The sequence below is a fragment of the Mesocricetus auratus genome, unplaced genomic scaffold (genome assembly GCF_017639785.1).
Source record: "Mesocricetus auratus isolate SY011 unplaced genomic scaffold, BCM_Maur_2.0 Super-Scaffold_100011, whole genome shotgun sequence".
NCBI lineage: Eukaryota > Metazoa > Chordata > Mammalia > Rodentia > Cricetidae > Mesocricetus > Mesocricetus auratus.
This window is the reverse complement of record NW_024429195.1, coordinates 13,444,267-13,465,145: the sequence shown is the minus strand read 5'-3', so window position 1 is coordinate 13,465,145 and position 20,879 is coordinate 13,444,267. Positions and strand designations below refer to the sequence as shown.

At 46.9% G+C, this 20,879-nt stretch overlaps 1 protein-coding gene and 1 long non-coding RNA gene across 2 annotated transcripts in view; one reads left to right on the top strand and one right to left on the bottom strand.

Moving 5' to 3' along the window:
- The window catches only part of Maml3 (mastermind like transcriptional coactivator 3), a 429,467-nt gene that overhangs the window by 236,653 nt on the left and 171,935 nt on the right, over positions 1-20,879 (bottom strand). The window lies entirely within an intron of this gene.
- Positions 14,890-19,252, top strand: LOC121143191. The gene is made up of 3 exons (XR_005880353.1): positions 14,890-14,988; positions 17,215-17,395; positions 18,170-19,252. It is a non-coding gene; the product is annotated as an uncharacterized LOC121143191 (long non-coding RNA).

Sequence of the window (20,879 nt, the reverse complement as noted above, 5' to 3'; positions counted from 1 at the left end):
GAGTGGGTTGTCTCTTCTCCCCAGCACTGGGTTTATAGCCACATACCATTGCCAAGCTTATTTAATGTAGGTTCCCGGATTCAACTCAAGTCCTGGTACAGCGAGAACTTTATGGATTGGGCTATCCCCCCTGCCCCCCAATACTGTTGTTAACCTTATGAATTTGTTCTGTGAGCATATATCACTTACTCATAAAGCACATGCAGAAAACACAAATTTTGAGAGAACCTAGTTTGCAGTGAGAGAATTCTTGCAGACATTGTTGGTCTCCGGGGTCTCTTTTAAAAGCCAGTGGTACAGAGCGTTGACTTTTAAAAATACATAAAACTGTACTTTTCTGGAAAACTCAAGGGAGTCAGCACAGCTGTGAGGAGAGAGCTCCCATCCTTTCGGGGGCTCGGTCTAGTGCTGACAGGAGGCCCCCCAACCTGATTACCCCTAAATGTGAGTCATGCGTTCACAAGTAGACCTTTCAGAAAGGGGGGCTCTGGGCTGGAGAGATGGTTCAGCAAGTAAAGGTTCTTCTCACCGAGTCTAACAACCTAATTTCATGGCTTACACCCACACGGTGGAGAAAACTGACTCCCACAGTTGTCTGCTCTAGCCTACGTCTGTACCACAGCACGTACATGTGCGCGTGTATGTACACACAAAATTAATAAATGAATGAGATTCATTTTTTTAAGTAAAAGGGCTCTTTCCTCCTAAGAGTTCTGATTTGAAGGCAAAGCCTGGGAAAACATCCTGTTACCAGTGTCTGAGAAGAGTCTTCTTCTCATTGGAACTGAGTACCACTGACCCTCAGCAACACTGCTTTTTCCTAACACTTTAAACACTGGATAGAGATAAGACATTGATCCCCAAAACCCAGGTGAGTTTGGGGATGATCCTTAGAAAGATGGCTGGATCCCCCAGCTCAAAGATATGTGCAAAACAGCGACATTAGCACATTTACTACTATAAGCTGGTGCACTTTGGATTGGGACTGCCAGTTTTGAAATTCGTTTTATCAAAAAGACTAGATTTTAAAAAGAAAGACAGGGGGTTGGAATATACCAGTGCTTCAATGGAAGGCTTCAAGAAGGATTCCTGATACATTGCTAAGTATTTGGTAGCGAGTTCATACGGGTGGGAGCCTCCATTCGCCATAGCTGTTCCCAGAGTCACACAAGGAGAGCGCCACAGGTGGGCTCAGTGGCTGGAACAAGGGCATCTTAACACAGGGACAGGCAGGAATGGCAGGTAGCCCATGGCCAATCACATGTCAGACCGGGGGTGGCTGTGGAGATGCACCGCACAAGAGAAATGGCTTGAAAAGTCTAAGGTGGCCAATGGGTTGCACCCTGATCTCTGAAAACACTAACACCATTTAGCCCAAATGCTGTTCAAATCCTGCTCCTCTCTATAAATGAAACAAGTACTTCATATAATTCTCTCTATATCAATTCTCCAAATACACAGAGGGGCACTATAGAGGTCTGACTTACTAGGAAATAACCCAATTGGCTACTAAAGACTTAGGATGACTTGCCAAGTTGCTCAGGGCCCCAAAGGCAAAATTGGTGGAACATGGATGAAGGAAGTGACATCGCTGCGGGGCGTGCCCTTGAAGGGAATACTGAGACACAACTTAGTCCTTTTTCTCTTTGCTCATTTGGTCACCAAGCAGAGAGAAGGCCTCCTCTGCCATGTACCTCTTTTGTTCTCCTGGCAGAGTCTCATCCTTGGTAGGACATCTGGTCTACCTCATACTTCTGCCTTCATGCTCTGTGCTGTCATAGGCCTAAAACAATATGACTATGACCATGGACAAAACACTCTGAAGCCATGAGCCAGAACCACCCTTTCCTCTCAACTAGTTATTTGTCTCAGGAACTTTGTCACAGTGATGGGAAGATGACTGACACAGAGCAGGAGGAGGAGAAACTGAGCATCACATATAGTTTAAGGTACCAATTTCATGCAACCATGCTTTGTGGGAGACAGCAGTGAACACATCAAAAAGATGTCTACAAAGATTCCCTGCCTTGCACTCCAGTAGGAGGAAACAAGCTAAAACATTTAAAATCCCTACATACACTGAAGTAATAATACAACGATGGTTTACTGGTGGTGATGCAAGCAATGGAGAAAGCCAACATGTTTTTCTATCGCTGTGACAAAACACCATAACCAAGGAAGCATTTAATTTGGAGCTCACATTCCAGAGGGATAGAATCCATTACCACCAAGATAGGGAGCATGGCAGCAAGCAGGCAGGCATGGCACAGGAGCTGTAGCTGAGATCTAGCATCTTGGTCCATGAAAACAAGGCATAAGAGAGTCAACTTGGAATGGCATGGACTTTTGAAACCTCAAAGCTTACCCTGAAAGATATATTCTTCCAACAAGGCCACACCTCCTAATCCTTCCCAAACAGTACCACCAGCTGTGGACTAGGCATTCAAATACATGAGCCCATGGGAGTCATTCTCATTCAAATGACCACAGACATTCTAGAGGTGGTTTCACCTCAAAGTGGGTTGGTAAAGGATGTACTAAGAAGGTGACTGACTAGTGAAGGAGAGAGGTGCACTGGACAGATGCTCAGCATAGAGCCACCAGGAAGTGCAAAGACCCTGTGGTTGGAGGCAAAGATGGGACTGTGAGTGAGTCAGAGGTGAGAGAGAACACAGGATGTTATGTGGGGGCATCATACCATGTAGAGTTGGGGAGGGCTTGGTTATTCTTGAGTTAACTGAGAAGCAGATGAAGGGCGTTTTAGCAAAGAAACACCATGCTACAATTCATGGGTAATGAGTGGGGACAGAGAAGGAGGACAGAGGCGGGAAGGCTGTGGTGTGATTCTAACAATGTTGGTTGGGGCAGGCCTGGGTAAGTGCATGTCATGAAATGGACATGTTTGCTACTGTCTGAAGGTAGAGCTGAAGACACTTGGTGACTGGACAAATATAGAGACCCAGAATGTGAGAGAGTGGTGAAAAGGAGGCCTCCGGAGTCTGAGGAAGGAAGCTTAAGGGGTGGCATGGCCGAAGAGCAGGTCGGAGCTCAGGGACGAGAAGGGATTTCTGGCTGAGGGAACACAGGGGAAGGATGTGGCACTGACATGTGGCTGGGTGTTACCATGCCCTCCCCACAGTCCCTGAAGGTTTTCTGAGGCTGAGAGCATGGAGAACAGACATTGAAAGAGGCTGGGCGGGCGGGAGCCAGTAAGATGACAGAGAGGGCGCCGGGAAGGCTCTGGGCACCACACAGTGGCATGAAGACGGAGCGGGGTTGGGATGGGGAGCCATGAGGCCTAAGTGAAAGAACCATGGGGAGGAGTGGGTGAGGATGGACTTACCTTTCAGAGCAGTCCTGCTGGGCACACTACAGGGACTTCCGGAGAGAATGGATAAGAGCAGAGAGTGACAGGCTCACAAGAGATGCCAGCCAAGTTTGTCAATACCTTAAAAGTGAACCCTGATTTTTCCTATTGAAAATCTTGAAGATTACTGTTAGATTCTCATTTATTTGTTTGCTTGTTTGTTGTTTGAGACAGGATAGCTCTGCCTATCCTGGAACTCTCTATGGAGACCAGGCTGGCCTGAAACATACAGAGGTCCTCCTGCCTCTGCCTCCCAAGTGCCAGGATTGAAGGTGTACACCACCACACCCCACGCCCAGCAACTGTTAGCAGTATTTTTAAATCTAAAGGTTTGCCTATAAAACCCTTAAACTTAAATCATAAATCCTCTGTCTATCTTTTGCAGGAGACAATGATTTTTAGGGGCCCAGGCCAGAGAAAAGTGAGGTTAACATGACCTACTGCGTTTCTCCTCATTCCCTCCTTTCTGACGGCCATCTCCCACAAATGTGTAAATTCACTCCGCCACTCTCCTTCCTAGACACATGACATGCCGTTTGTCGTTCTTATCATGAAGCTGCCTGATTCCAAATAGCTTGCCTGTGTTGCCCTGTATATGGGGAGGCACCCCAGGTTCCTGTGAAAGCAGCTAACTGGGGACTATGTCACCAGCTTGGCCAATGGGGAGCATAGAAAGAGCTGACCTGGGGGTTCTCAGCACTCACTTCTCTGCGGAGCTGGAACTCACACAGGACATGGCAGATGGAGTATCTGCTGTCCTGGAGCCCCAAGTGAACACGCAGGGCACATCACTGACCTCCGGCAGACCTGCTTTGGAAATGTGGATGCTGTTGTTTAAAGCCAGAGGAAGGGAGATGATTTCATGTTTCCTGATGAATAAAAAGCAATCGGTTCATTATCTCTTTCAGCTGGAACCCTGAACCTGCCATCTGTACAGCCTTAGAGATGTTGCCCAATCCATCTGGGCTCCGTTTTGCCTCCTGTCAAATGGGGCGATGATGTCTGACATGTCTAACATCTCAGGACACGTAAGGATGCACTGAGATCTCCTGGAAGTGGCAGGATGCACTTGCAGATGTAAAATATTCATTCTGTTGTTGTGTGTGGAGACTCAGATTGTGGCTGTAGATGGTAACTCTTGCTCTGTTGCTGGATGGAAGGTTATTGCTTCCTTGCTCACTCAGTCATTAGAACTCCTTGGGTTGGGGTTGGAGAGATGGTTCAGTGGTTAAGAGCACTGACTGCTCTTCTAGAGGACTCTGGTTCAATTCCCAGCACCCACATGGCAGCTCACAACTGTAGCTCCAGTTCTTGGGGACGGATATCCATGGGGAAAAATTTTTTAAATGCACATTAAAAAAGGAACTCATTGCCTCATGGTTCTGCAAAAGCCATGTGACACATTCAGGTGATGGACCACTTGGAGAATCATGTTTCTTTTAAAATGCTAGGGCTAGCAGAATGGTTTTGGAGCCTCACCCCCTGGCAAATCTGGACCATTTACCTTTGGCATAGAAAGTAAGGAGAAATTGAGACCCAGAGTAGAAGGCTTGACACTAAATGCTTTCCTCCTCCTGAGGCTTGTTGGCAAGGAGAGGGAGGAATAGAGGGGCTGGGACATTCCAGCCTCTACCCCTGTGCAGACTAGAACCACACATGTGCAAAAGGGTGCAGCAAGCCTATTCAGACGTCACTCCAGGGGAAATGGGTAAGGAAGACACGGCTTCCATCCACAGGACATACGGAAGGCAGGCAGGAAAAGACCTGTGCCTTCCACACGCTGCTTCTAACCCAGAAGAAGGGTGCCCTGACCCCATTCAGCAGCTGACAGCACACCGCAGATGGATTTGTCCCTGGGCCATTTTCATGCACCTGTTTAGATAAGCAGACATTATAGCTGACCCTTTGTCCTGGTACTGACTGAATGTCAAGTACTTGACATTTTATGTATCAAGGAGCTGAAACACAGCAAGGCTATGTAATTGCCTGAGGTCACACAGCTGGAATGAAGAGCGAGAGAGCCATCCATTGTAGTCCCAAACTCTTCTCCGCTGTTTCTAAGCAGGGGACAGAAATGAGAAAGTGGGGAGCAACTCTACTGTGTTTTGAAGTGGGGTGTAGATACACCACCTTACTGTGTTCTTAGGTTCTACAACGAGCAGTAGCCTCCCGTGTTCCATGGGAACATGAACAGACTCAGAGAGACTGGTTAACGTGCCAAAGTCACAAAGCCAAAAAGTAACAACGGGGACCTAGGAGAAGTCACATGCTTTCCATGCAGGGATGATCACGGAGTTTGATCCCTAGGACCCACAAAAGACAGTCATGGCGGTACATGCTTGGACTCCTTCTGCCGAGGGAGACAGAAAGATGGGTCCCTAAGGACTTGCTCCTGTACAACCCACTTGTCAAGTCCCACGTCAATGACTTCTTCTCAAAACAAAACAAAAACCACATGGAGGGTGCAGGAGGAGCGACAGCTGAGGCTCACCTCTGGTTTCTACATGCATGTACACATATGTATACCCACAGACATGCATGTGCCCCCAGTTGACAGATTTAGCCTGACTGCTAGACATAGTGGAGGGGGTTATAGCTAAAAAAAATAGGTAAGCCTTTGGGGGAGAAAACCAAATACATTCAGGAAAGAGGGAAAGAGAAGGGCTTGTACAGCAGGGAAACCTTGTGCTCTCTGTAAAAAGCTTGCGAGCTCAGGCAGCTGGGCGTTCTGGTCATCTGTCTTCCTCTCCCACGGCATCCTATAACCATACACTTCCACATGCCTTAAACTGAAGAGTCACTGAGTAATCTCCAGTGATCTAGACAACATCTGCTAATCCACAGCTAGAACGTTCCCCCAACCTGAAGCTAGAGAGGAGCCATGCAATTACGACACGGGAGCCAGACAATCTCATTAACATATCCGTGACTGACACAGAGGATCATTAATTAGGCATTCCAAGCATAAGTATATATGTATAAATTAGCATCTATTCACCATTTAAACTGTAAGTGATTTTTCATATCTGAATATTAACTATGTTGGAAAATTACTAAGTTTTTCTGAGTGAATTCCACAAACAATACCCACCCCTGATATCAAGAACAAAATGCAGAGAAGAGAGTCTATGAACGGAACTGGACGGGGAGAGAATCAAATGATGTCACTGCTCTTCACCTATTGGGACCTCCCTGGCTCCACTTCCTGTTTTGTGTACTTGCAATTATCCTCTGTGCCAGGAGCTACAAGTGTCCCTTTCACTGTGGACGGCCCTCGGTATAAAACTGCTACAAATACTCTGGAGACGCCCTGTCTGTGTCTACACACTGTCACTGTTCTTTCTACTCGTTTATTGTGTGTGAGCTGTGGACATAAGTATAGTAAGCGGGACCTTTGAGGACCTGGCTGTCTATTTGGCGGGGAAGCTGAGAACACCTGTGGACAGTGACTGCCGTCTAAGGTCAAGAGCACCTCGGAGGAGGGACGGGCTCTGCTGGCAGTGGAGGAGGCCTGAGGAGCGGCTGTGAAGGAGGTGGCACTTCCGGCTGGGTGGCAGACATGGATCTGGCCATGGTATGTCAGGTATCACGTAGTTGGGAAACCACAGCAAAGCCAAGGTCTCACATTGCATCTAGTCTCCAACTGTGTCTTCTGAAGGCAACAGAGAGAGACCCACCTCCAGGTTTCAACACTGCTGCCACCCTTATCCCTTCAGGTTTTGGAAACTGCCAGCCCCGGGAAAATGATAACAGTATGCTATCATCCTTCACACGTGTGACAAGGACAGTACCTACGCTCCACAGCTTAGGTGGGTGTCTTGTTTCCTTGTGGCGGTCTTGGATTCCTGCTAGCAGACTCATTGCTCCACAATGAATGTTCCTGTGACCAGTGGCTGTCCTCAGTGAGGGCTGGACTTAGCAGCTGAGTCCATTCTGCACAGGAGGAGCTTACTAGTCTGTGTGGAGACTGCACCCTGCCACCTGGGCTTACCAACCCTTTGGGATCGACTGAAGCACCCCTTTCTCTGGTCATACCAATGCCCAGTCTCCTCTCTTAAGTAGGCAGCCTGGAAGCGGGCTAGATCTCAGAACTTCTCCAGTTTTGACATCTACTTATAAAAATCACTTGTAGATCCAGACTCCCGAATAGTCAGGAGCAACGGGCCTTTTCTTGTCAGTATATGGCAAATCAGACTGTGCAACATTTGGGAGCAGAAATTCCTAGGCTCTTAGTTCTTTAGTCGTCCTGGATTGGACTGAAGATCCATGTCCTTTTTCCTGGACACTGCTATGACAGAGGTCACAGCTGCTAGCAGTGTCAGACGGATAGAAAGTGCATTCCCAGAGTAACAACCAAGGCGCTATCCTAGGTATGGGTCTGGAGTCTTCCCCGCTTTGGAAATTGGCAGGTATTGAAGTTTCCGAGGCCTTGACGGAAACCAACAGCTTGCCAACAAATGGCGTAATCTAGGAGAACAGCAGCTATTACTGAGGAAAGAACCATCTAGAGTCAGGCTGCTGATTTCTTCTATGCTCTCAGCTAAATAAATATTGATCTCCTACTTGCGGGGTCAATTCCTGTGCAGTACACTCGTTCCATTTTAGTGGGATGAGAAGTGTCCATGAATACTCATGATGGAAGCAGTACAGTGATCCTTGATGTCTGGACCACTGTGGGGAATAACAATTAGTTAATTGGAAAGCTGTTCATTAAGACGGTGTTCTGTACTCGACCCTCTGCCTGCCATGCAGCAGACACTAGCAGCTTAGACAGCAGAGGATGCCATTTAGTTAAAGAGACCCATGGGGGTCCAAGGCCATGTTAGTCCTGGGAATTCAGAAGAAAACAAATCAAGAAGGATCCAAGGTCATTTCAAGGAGCTTGTTTGGAGGGAAGATACGGACTTGGGTCTTACAGATAAAGAGGATTTAAATGACCCTCATGACAGAGACGAAGCACGAATATTAGAAAACGCACAGAGGAAAGGAATCTGAATTAGGTAACCTGAATAAAATGTCTTAAATTCAATTATTCATAGAAAGAATATGCACATCTTGTCCTGTACTCCACTCACATGGACTAGTTTTAGGAGGTAATTGGGTGGGCTGGGGATGTAGCTTGGTTGGTGGGGTATTTGGGTTGCATGAAGGAAGCCCTGGGTTAGACCCTTAGCACCACACAAATCCTCCGGCATGTGATTCATGCCTATAATCTCAGCACTTGGGATAAAGTGGGAGAGCCAGGAGTTCAAGGTTATCCCTAGCCACATGACAAGTTTGAGACTAGCCTGAGTTGCAGTAGACCCTATCTGGGGGTGGGGAGAGAGAGAGAGAGAGAGAGAGAGAGAGAGAGAGAGAGAGAGAGAGAGAGAGAGAGAGAGAGAGAGAGAGAGACAGAGAGAGAGACAGAGACAGAGACAGAGACAGAGACACAGAGACACAGAGACACAGAGAGAGACACACAGAGAGAGAGAATTAGTTTTCGTTCCTGTCCCATTACTATCTCACTATCATTTAAAGATGGACAAAGCTCTTCCCACAGTGGCCTCTGACAAAAAAAAAAATGAGGCCCTGGATTTTTATGCTTGAGTTCCTCTGTTGTACTAAGGGCTGCCTGGTAAGGCTGCACACAAAGAGATCTTCTGAGGCCAACCTATGGAGACACGTTCCAATTTAGGCTGTGGAATGAAAATTACAGGGCAGACACAGAGGCAAGTTTAAAATTAGGACAAACTTCACTTTGGGCTTCTTAAGTCTCAAAGAGTTAGTAGATGAGGCAAAGAAAAACGGAAGGAAAAATATCTGTAAGAACTTGAAAAGCAAAATCCCCCAACCTCTGTTCTTTCCTGCAGTCCCAGCATCCCCGAGCTGGTGAGCAGTGGAAAAGACGTTTTCGGTCCCTCTGCTGCTTCATGGGAGACACTGCTGAAGGCACCGCCAGTGAGAACCTGGAGATGCGGAGGTCAGGAAAGTCCTGGTTTGGAAGGAAGGAATGAGAACGGCGGTGAGGTAGACCTTACCTAGCACAAGCCGCTCTTTCCCTAAAGCCCCAGCACTCAGTGCAGGCTGGTGATGGTGGCTTGGTTCTATGTGGGGCCACCCGCAGTCATCAGGCTCGAGGCTGGGGCAGACGACAGCCTCGCCAGGCACATGGAGCCTTCTGCAGGAGCGCTCAAGTCACTGTCCCCCAGCGAGTCTGAGGTGTGACGGTAGCTAACAGGACTACTTCTCTGGACACTCGCAGCTGATGAGCAACCACCGTCCGCCCTACAGGGACGGGCCCTCAGGAATGACTCGAATGACCCAGGAAACCAAACTGCGCTTTCTCTTTGTTCCTTGAGTCTTTTCTGCCCCTCCACACTGGGACAGAATCACCTGGCCTTCGCCTCTCTTGAGACAACTTTGATTTGGGTGCCATCTTTGTAAAATGTCATAATGAAACCCATTATTTTGCATACTAAGAAGGATGCTTTAAAATGAATGTTCCTCACCTCTCCCCAACTAAAAGTTGCAACTTCAGGGAAATCAACAATCCCAAAACTGACTTATTTCTACTACTGCACAAAAAGATGTCTGTCACCTGACACCGCGTTTTCAGGATGCTCAAGGGACGGCAGACACAAACCCCGACAGTCAATATCAGGTAGGTCATCCTGAAGGGACTACAAAAGAGTGAATGGGAAGGAGCCAGCCACCCTCTTTGCAAAGCCCACAATGGGTCTGTCACAGGCCCCCATCTTCCAAAGCCAGTTCCAAATCACTCCCTGAGGAGAACTGTCTCCGAAGAGCGTGTTTCCAGATGCACATTCCTAAGAGCTAGGAATAAACAAAACATGGGGAGTGCTTGCTTTCATGTGTGACTTCCCTAGTGACAGCCTGAAGCCCAGGTGCCAGGCTGGTTACAGGAGTACCCACACCTTCCGTCTGTCTGTCTACCAGAGTTTCAAGCGAACAGGAAGAGGAACAAGTCTACAAGTGAAAGGTAAGTACACTCCCAACCACCTCCATCCCATAAGTCAAGAAGTCAAGAGTTTCACCGGAGGAATTTACTCATGGGAGCTGGGCACGCTAAGCCTCCGTCATTTCAGTCCGGCGTGGTGTTAATGAGCAAAGTCATTCTCTCAGGGCACCTCTTCAACAGGTGCTGCCTTTCGGGTCTACAACTCACTTTGTCAGAGCGATTTCAGCTCTGCTTGGAGCACGACGAATTCCGCAACTTGATCCCATTGAAATATTTAGTGCCTGCTGATATGTTCAAACAAATTCTCCAGATCTTGATTATGTTCTGGCAATTAAAGCTATTAAGTCAGTAGACAGACAGCGGGTTATTTCATTGCTGGTTGAAAAAGCCAGCGTTCTCCCCCCCCTCCCCTTTATGTGACAGAACTGTAATTAGCCTTAATCAAATACTATTTGTGCTCTGTGCGGTAACGTTGCTTCCTTAGCCAGGAAACAGTGCCAATCTAGGAAAAGGAGAAATATGACCCTGGTCAGAAAGCAAGAAAGATAGTCATGGGGTGTCTGGGAACGTTTTGTTCCTATCTTTTCGATGTTCCTGTAAATCTAAGGCTGTTGTACAATAAAAAAATTAATTTTAAGAAATGTCCCAGGGTCAGTGGTGTAGCTCAGTGGTAGAACGTGTGACTCAGCATCTGTGAGGCCCCAGGTTCGTGTGTGTGTGTGTGTGTGTGTGTGTGTGTGTGTGTGTGTGTGTGTGTGTGTGTGTGTAACAGGGTCTCATGAAGCCTACCTAGGCTGGCCTGGAACTCATTATGCAGCTGAGGCTGAACTCTTAATGTCCCTGCTTCTGCCTCTGAAGTATCAGGGTTACACGAGTGGGTTACCACATCAGCAAAATAATAAATGCATTTTAAGTTTTAAATCATTTATTTAAAAGTATAAAAGGGGTAAGAGGAAAGGAAGGAGAAAGAAATGCTACTCAATATAACTTTGGCTTTAGAGCTAACATGTCGAAGGTAACCTTAGAAATCACTCAGAAAATGTGGTCACTTCTGAGGTTCACTGCCTTGTCACATTGGGGACACTCAAGTGCTTCATAGTTCTCACTGCAAACAAGTTTGCAAATGCCTGGAAGGAAGGACAACTCCCCAAACAGAACTGATTCTTTCACATGTATCCCAACTTCTAGCTTATTCCTCTGTGTAAGCTAAACATTCTGTCTATTTAAACATCTCACAGAGTGACGCTGATGAACAGGTGGGGGAGGGAAGGGGCAGGGCTTTAAAATCTTACCGTGCTCACAAATCACCTGAGGACCTAGTGAAAGGACGCACATCTAGAGCATCCTTGAGGGTTTGTCTGCTGCAAAGGCCTCGTTGACACCAAAGCTGGACGACAAGTCACTGAGTACTAACACTGCTAGGACCAGACATCACAGAAGTACCGACAGACAGAAGACCTTTAATAGTTTGTCTACAAGGTTGACAGTGAGAAATGTGGTCAAGTCTACCAACCAAGAGATACGCACTTGTATTTTCTTCAGCTAATAACTGCTGGTGTCAAATTTTCAAACATGGCAGTAAAAAATCATTGCGTTATGAGGCGGACTGTCTGTGAGCTCAGAGAATCCCAGTGATAGCAGAAACTCTATTCTCGCTCGCCCAAACTGCCCCAGCTGCAACAGGGAGCGAGCAGGGACAAGTTGAAAGAGCAGCAGTATGACCTTCGTTATTATTTTGTCTATTTGCCTCTTCACACCGCAAACAGTTTTGTATTTGTGGAACGTTATCTATTGGAACTGGGGTTTTGTTTTTTAAACATTCCCAGAAAAAGAGTCCCAGGGGTTTCTTTCCGGTAAGTTTTAGTCTGGCTTTGTAAACCATGGCATCGGCTGAGGCTGTTTATAGGATCAAACAGCTAACACGGGAAGGATGGGAACACATCAATCTGCCATCTTCTACATCTCTGAGTTGCGGGTGGGGTATGGAGTGTGGGCACGTGGTTTAGCCTTCCTCTAAGACTGACAGTCTCCCCAAGTCTGTGGTCACTGGTGATTCAAACCCATCATGTGACCATGACTCATCACTACCGTCAGAAACCAGACAGGAACTTTGAGCTTGACCGACAAGGCTGGTATTTGCTCTGTTTGAGCACGGGGAGCTCACCAGTTGGAATGTTCCTCCACACCACTGTGTCGCCGCCTGGAAAGACGGCAGAGAGACAAGAACCAGTAACACTGGGAGATTAAGGATGACTCCTACTCTCCCCCAGAAGAGCTGTATCATTGAAGGAGATGACTATGGGTAAGTTCTAGAGAAAGCTGTAAGAAGATGGAGGACCATCCTGTCATATGGGTGATACTCAGCTGACAAAGACAAATCACCTCATCCCATCCAACATGGCAAGGTCAGGTCATTCGTGACTTCGAACACCGGGAAACACAATCCTTGCAAGTCATCCACACGGCTGCGGCTGCTGTCTCAAATACCACATTGCTAGTTCTCCGTGCCCGGGGTTTTTAAAGCCTCGGAACCCAGCTATAACTGACAAGCAACGGTTCTTCTGCTTAGATCCATGTACATCTTAATAAATGCAACAGACCTGGGCTTTGAAAAAATAGCAAGTCCTGGCATGCAGCTACTGTCAATTAGAGGGCAGGAATTCCTCCCACTATAGTTTATTTCAAGTCCAAACCTGGCTGACAGTACTGAACATAGAATGGGAAAGAAATGTATACAGTGACTAACTGAACAGGTCGGCACCATTACAAAGTAACAGTGAGCGCCTCCAAGGAAGGAAGGAGCATTGGTCTTTGTTTGTGTGGGGGAGGTCAGAGGTCACCCTCCGTCTTGTTCCCTAGGCAGCATCCTTGTTTTCCTGAGACAGGATCTCTCACTAGGTCCTAGGGCTGGGCAATGAGGCTAACCTCACAAGCCCGAGTCCCAGAGATCCACCAGGTCTCTACTTCCCAGTGCTGGGATAAGTTTTGCAGTCTTTTGTCTGGTTCCAGGGGCTTAAACACCTCGTGCTTGTGTGGCAAGTACTTGGCCAATTGATCCCTCTCCAGAGCGGCAACATGGCTTTAATAATTAAGTTGGTAACAATTTAGGAGGGTAAAGCATTTTAAGTTCAAGATAGCATGCCTCTTTTTAAATGTTTTCATTTTGTTGATGAAACATAGAAGCCCGTAAGCCCTTCTGTCTTTATACACTCATCTTCAGTGACAACCTCGCATGTATAACCAGCACAGAATCTTATAAAGTAAGCCACTTGGATCATAATGACATAAACACACAGCAAGAGTTTTTCTACATGAGCTCGGGCGTTGAACTTTCTACCTGGGTGCCTTGCTCACCACAGCGTGTCCTTGTGTGAACTCCTAAGGCCCCAGTCAATCAACCCCACTGGTCTCAGAATCCACAGAGAGGGCTAAGGCATCACCCCACTGCTTAACTGTCCCCTACAATTGCCTCTGTGGGCAGCTTACCACCTTTATACCATTTTACTGACCTGCCTCGTTGCTGTTTTTAGTGCTAACTTTATAATTTGTGTGTGTGTGTGTGTGTGTGTTCACACTCAAACTAGCTCAGTAACTACTTTACCCATTGAGCCATTTCCCTAGCCTTGTTTGGTTTTACTTTACAATGAAGTATGGCAGCTTTATTTTCACTAAACTAAAATATAGGTAATTTTCATTTTAGGGTTTTTTCCCCCCTTTTTCTACAAGAGTTTTACTCCAAGCCAAAGTCTCTTGTTGTTCAGGCTTTAAAAACATAAATACACTGGTGCTGGAGAGATGGCTCATCGGGTAAGAGCACTGGCTGCTCTTCCAGAGGCCCTGAGTTCGATTCCCAGCAACCACATGGTGGCTCACAACTGTCTCTAGTGCGATCTGATGCCCTCTTCTGGCATAAAGGCGCACGTGCAGATGGAGCACTCACATAATGAAACAAATCTTAACAACAGCAATAAACCAGCAACAAACAAATACACACAGGAGAGATAAATTATTCATAACACTGGATCTTCTGGAATGATCACAACAAGACCTCGAGTTCTCACAACTCCAGGGCATAAGTTGAAGTCACGCCCAGAGATTTAGAAAGAGCCATGAATAATAATGATCTATTTAGTGTTAACTAAATATATATAGATATAGATACAATACAACCATGGGTGGGCACCCATAAATATATTCCAATAACAAAATATGTGTAACCATTACAAATAAATTTAATAAACTTAAGCTCAAAGTAACAGCAAAAAAAAAACCCACTAATATCATCAGATGGAACTAAGATAAAAACTATGCATTTATCACAGAAAAGGACAGCTCTTCCTAGATATTATGGTTTCCTCACCATTCAGTAAAAATGTTTAGTGTCCCTGGAAAAAGATGATAGCACAGTCTATGATCTGTCACCTTCTGCCTCTTCCCAGGGGCCTGTCCTGTGGGTGGCATTTAAGAAACAGGAGAAGGAAGAAGACTGAAAATCATGATAACAACAAAATATAACCTTAGCTGGTCTTGGTCTGAGCCTGTAATCCTCGTCTCCATAGGGTGCTGAAGCAAGGGGACCAAGGTCAAGTCCTGCCTGCATTACAGAGTGAGCTGAAGGCCAGACTGAGCAACTTGGTGAGAACCTGTCTTAAAATAAAAGGTAAAAATAAAAAGTGGCTCACTGATAGCACGTGCAGACCCCAGCTTTGTACTGAAAATCCTACTAATAAAATAAAAATAGAACCTGACTCTGTGTCCCTGAAATCTAGAAGACACGGGAAACAAAAGCAAAAAGCCCTCTGTGTGTCTAGTATGTGTGAATCTGTGTGAGTGTGAGCATACACACGCCAAGCTCCTCACATACGAGTCTGAGGACCACCTTGGCATTAATCCTGGCGATCCGCTTGTTTGAGGCTGGGTCTCTTATTGTTTGCTGCCGCGCATGTCAAGCTAGCTGCCACAATTCACCCTTTGCTCCCCATCTCTCCTAAGGAATGCTGGGATTGCACATCGTGCTACTGCATTTGGGGATTCTGGGAATCTAAACCCAGGTGCTCGTAATAATGCAGCATGTATCCACCTAGCCCTCTGTCCTCAGTCCCTGAGGGCACGCCTTTGAGAAAATAATGGAAAAAAAAGCAAGTCGGCTTCTTTTTAAGAAACACACATATGCAATTTTTCATGCAGACATTTTTCTCAAAGGAGTTCTGCCATTGGGAGGGCTGTGAGTTACATCAGGCAATGAGAGACAGACAGTGCCATCTCCTACCAGACCCAGAGTTCCCGAAGACCTTTAACAGTGAAATCATTTAGCAAAACACAGATGCAAGCCAATTACAAAATCACAGTGTCTTCAAGATTGGCTGCTGGATGGCACTGGCTGTAAGCTGATTATCTCATGCACCTGAGGGGAGGGGAAATGGGACTTGCCTTCCGGCATTCCTGGGCTACAGTCAGACCACACTCTTTTACCATACTCGTATCTAAATGTACCCCATTCCCAACAGACTCATACAGCATCACATGAGTTCTGAGTCACTTTTGGGTATCTGTCTGTAAGAGCCCACGGAGCTGAGGTACAGGAGATGGCTGAGTGAGCAAAGTGCTTGTTGTACAGCCTGAGGACCCAAGTTTGAATCTCCAGAGCCCATATAAAGCTGGGCATGTAGTGCACATTTGTAATCCCAGTGTGCCTATGGAGTGATGGGAGGAGACAGGAGAACCCATGAAAGCTCACTGGCAGGGTGCCTGGCAACCAGTGAAGGGGAGAGTCTGTCTCAAGGCGGACTTACACCCGAGGTTGTTTTTTGATCTCCACAAATGCACGCATCATCATATAAACTCATACTTCCAGCCCCCTTCCCCCCCCACACACACGCACACGCACAGATGCTCAATCCTGGTTCAGGTCAACACCACTGCGGATGAAACCTAAATTACAGCTACTTTATCTCAGCACTCCAGTTTGTCCTTGAAGCAAGAAGGCTGTGAACTGAGCTTTTGAGCAGCAGACAGCAAGACCAGCACAGAGCCTAAGCCAGCAGAACACATTCAAGAGACTGAACTGGACTGGACAGAAAAAGAAAAGGAAAACAGGGCGTGATGGTGTATTCCTGTTATCCTGTGTGGGGGGCAGAGGGAACAGGCTGGTGAAGTCCAAGGTCTGCCTGAGCTGTGTGTGAGTTGAGTTCAAGGTTGAGTCGAATAACAGCTGAAAGAGAAGGTTGAGAGCAGAGAGTTCAGTGGTAGGGTGCTTACCTGGCATGAAGGAAGCCCTAGTTTCGATCATGAATACCCAGAGAGGAAGCCGTGAAGAGGCACAGGAAGGGGTAGTGGGGGAGGAAAGAGCAAGGACCGAGTACCTGGATGCTCACAGGGAGGATGAGGGAGCCCCAGTTACAGAGTGGGGCTGGTTGAGCAAGCCAGTGGGAGTCTCTTGTGACGTCCCAGAGGCTGACAGCTTAGACCATAATAAACACAGGCCCTGAATATACAGCAAGAAGCCATTGAGTGTGGATGGGGGAGACTCACGTCTTCCTCCACTCCCAACCTTCCAGAGCCTGCCAGAAAATGCTAGAACCATCAGATGCTTGTACAAGTGCCCCCATAGGATGCTATACTTGGAAAAATGAACACACACACACACACACACACACACACACACACAATCTTCTTCAGCATTTTTTTGTCAAGCGTCTTTATAAGCACGAGGGATTTCTACATTCCATAATTTGTAACAAACTTTTCGTCTGGACACTAAAACGAAAGCCTCTGGAAAGCTCCCTAGCAACGGTACCATACTTAGGTAGAGAGACTTGCAACACAGACTTTATGTTAATACTCTTTAATTTTTATTTCTTACATTTCAACTTAACCTTCCTCAAAGGAAATGGCTTCCAGAATCCTCTTCAAATATTCATGTGGTCTATTGCGGACACTACAGAGAACACTCTCCCCATAACATCCATTCCCAGACCCCCTCCTCAGCCTTCAGCCTCCGGCACAGGTGGGAACCAGGACAACACTAGCCACCCTGCACCACGGGCTCACAAAGATGCTCTCCCAAGGTAAGCAGATGCCGGAGGGATGCATGCTGGGATGGACTGGAGGGTCTGACCTTGAAGTAAGCAAGAAGAAATCAAGTTTGGGAGGGTGACATTCTACAGGATTTGATGATTGTTTTAAAATAAAAATCATTACACTTTTATTTATTCATTCTGTGTCTGCATGTGGGGAGCATGCCACAGTGCCCACGTGGAGATGAGGAGACAACTGTAGGAGACGGTTTTCTCCCCGCACGGTGTGGGACCCAGAGGTTGAACTGAGGCCCCCAGATTAGGAACTCTTTTACCCTCTGAGCATCTTTTTAATTAACCATCTGAGAGACGAGTGATGGATAAAGAGAGATAGAGTTCCCTGCAAATCCATAATGGCGTTTACAAACACCAACCATAGCGGTAGCAGAACACATCCATTATCAGAGAAACTACAAATGGATATTGTGAAATATGCACAGAATCCATCATTAAGTTGAACTGGGAGAATCGGAGGAGGCTTCATGGGAGAAATGGCATGTAAGACAGGCTTTGGATGAACGAGTTAGATTTTAGTAGGTGGAGAGTGAGCAAGAAAGGCGTGTTTGAATAATCAGGAGGCAGGAGAGTGGAGGGTGTGGAGGGCAGCTGCTGCATGGTAGATGGCAGAGTCATAGCCGTATGGACTCTGGGCTGACTGTGCACTCTGTGCGGAGCCACTCGGGGCTTCTGAACATGGACCGGAGTAACCCGGCAGCTGGGAGGATGCTTAAGTTCTGGAACTTCACATGATTCTCTTTTTCTCAGATGAGAGGCTAAGGTCCATCAGGAACCTCTGAACCCAGCTAACCAGAGGCAGAGCGGGGGCTGTTCTCTGGCTCCTCCGTGTCTCCGATATATGACTTCATTCCAGAAAATTCCACTGATCTGCCAGGTCTCTTTTTCATCACCAGCGCCTTCTGACCTGGGCCCGGGCCATCCTAATTCCATCTCCAGAGGCTCAGTAATGCTGGTCCATTCCACTCCTTTAGCTTTCCAGATGTGGACACGAAATCTCCCCACATCATAGATGAGCCAACAAAAAGTCTAGCCTGCAGGCTTATTATTATTATTGTTAATCAGATACTGCCTGACTCAGGCTGTGCAAGCACTGGGACACAAGCATTTTAGGAACCTTGGAGTTGGTTCCCCAATGTCCCCATACATCAGTGTTCCCCTGGAGTTTCCCGAAGCAGCCCTCTCAACCCGGGCACCTTCTGAGATGTCCCCTCTCACTAGTGGCACTTCCCACAGAGATGAGTCTATGAATCCACACCAGTCCACTGGGCCTCTCTCCCTCAGCCACCCCAGTGACCCTAAACTAAACTGCAAGTGCCCGAAGATGCCGTCACCTTAACTGCGCAGACTCCACCGCTGATGTCACCAGCCCTCCTTAGAAGCGCAGTGAGCATTGTGTTTGATGGTGTCAGTAACGATTTAAATACAACAAAAATACCGAGTAAACCTCAGGATTCACAAATCTCCCAAATTAAAAAAGCAACAATGACACATGGCAAGAGTGGTGGTCCGTGTCTGAAATTCCAGCACTCAGAAGTCTGAGGCTGGAGGATCGCTCTGAGTTCAAGGACATGCTAGGTTAGAGCAAAACCCCACCCAACCATGCCCCCACAAAATAGCGCAGTGACAGGTAATTTACTCCAGTAAGAATGAATGAGTGTGAGCGCCTCCTCAGCTCTTGGTGACTTCTCTGTTGGAGAGAGGCTTCCCCCTTGAAACCATTTTTAAGTTTTGTTTTGTTTTCTCATTTCTACATGGCTACTTCAGGCTAAACCTAGCCTGTACCTTTAATGTGCCCCATGTTTTCTTTTGTTGTGGTTAAGAACATGCTTTCCAGGATGAGAGATACAATAATATATGGAGTCATTATAGGTTTGAGAAGAGAGCTGACACTAGTGAGATCTCCAGAGATCTACAAGGATAACACCAACTGGCAAACTAAACAATAGTCCAGAGACTACACTAATAGCCCCTCCCTGATGATAAGGTTGATGGCTACCTTTATACCATCCTAGAACCTTATCCACTGACTGATGGAAGCAGAGACAGATCCCCACAGATAAACACTGAACTGAATTCCTGAAACCCAGTGACAGAGATGGAGGAGTGATGAGCAAAGGGGTCAAGACCATGCTGGTGAAACCCACAAAGACAGCTGACTGGACAAGGGGGAGTTCTTGAACCTCAGACTAATGGCTGAGAGGCCAACAGGGGATTGATCCATGAATGTAGTGTTAGTGAGGAGGCCTCAGAAATCTCTGGGGCCTTGGGTAGTAGATCAGTGTTCACCATGGAGTACAAATGAACTTTGGGAGCCCATTCCACATGGAGGGATGCTCTCTCAGCCTGGACACATGGGGAAGGGCCTAGGTCCTGCCCTGAATGAAATGACAGACTCTGGAGATCCCCCCAAGGAGGGCCTCACCCTCCCTGGGGAATGATGTGGGGACTGGGTAGGGGGCTGGGGGAAGGCTGGTTGAGGGACAAGGGAGGAGGGGTGGGAGAGGGAGCTGGGATTGGCATGTGAAGCATGCATGCATGTTTCTAAGACATAATTTATTTTAATAAAAATATTTAAAAAAGAACATGCTTTCCCTACTTCCTTAGTTTTCTTCTCCTTCTGTCTCTAGAACTAGAACTTGGCTTTTGTTGTGGAAGTCCATTTCTCATGAAGATAGCCTGTCTTTATCACACCGTGAAAATGACCTCACCGTGGGATGGGTAATATAATGACTCTTGGGTGGTGGGGTTAATTGGCAGTGGGCTTGGCTCATTCGCTTTGTAACTCATAAAATCCAAATTTCTCCATTGGGAAAACTGCAAATTTCTTTCCATCCCAGACATTTGGGTTTTTTTGTTTGTCTGGTGTTTTTTAGGGTTTGCATGTATGTGCTTAGAATGTGTTGGTGCACATGTATGAACGCATGTGTAGAAGCCAGCAGTCAACCTGTTGTTCCTGCATTACTTTTTGAGGCAGAATCTCTCACTGGAACTTTCACTGCTTGGAACTCAACAAGCAGTTAAGATGGCTGGCCAGTAAACTCCAGGGATCTGCCTGTCCCTCCTTCCCCAATCCTGGGATTACAAGTATGTATCACCCTGCCTGGTTTTGGTGGGGGGGGGTCAGGGCTCTTAAATATTTTTATTATATGTTATCCATTAATTCATTTATTGTATATTGAAGGGCTGGTGGGTTGGTGTTGGGGGCCATAGTATACACATCAGAGGTCAGAGGTCAGAGGAGTCATGCTCTCCTTTTACCATGTGGGACAAAGGGATCAAACTCAAGTTTGGTGGAAGGTGCCCTTTATCCACTGAGCTAGCTCAGCAGCCTGCTTTTGGTGTCTTCAAACACACAAAACGCTGCATCTGAAAACAACAGATCCATTCAGGACTTGAAAGTCCTTCCCTTGACAGCCACACTGAGAGCACACTAAGGGTTATGACAAAATGACGTCTA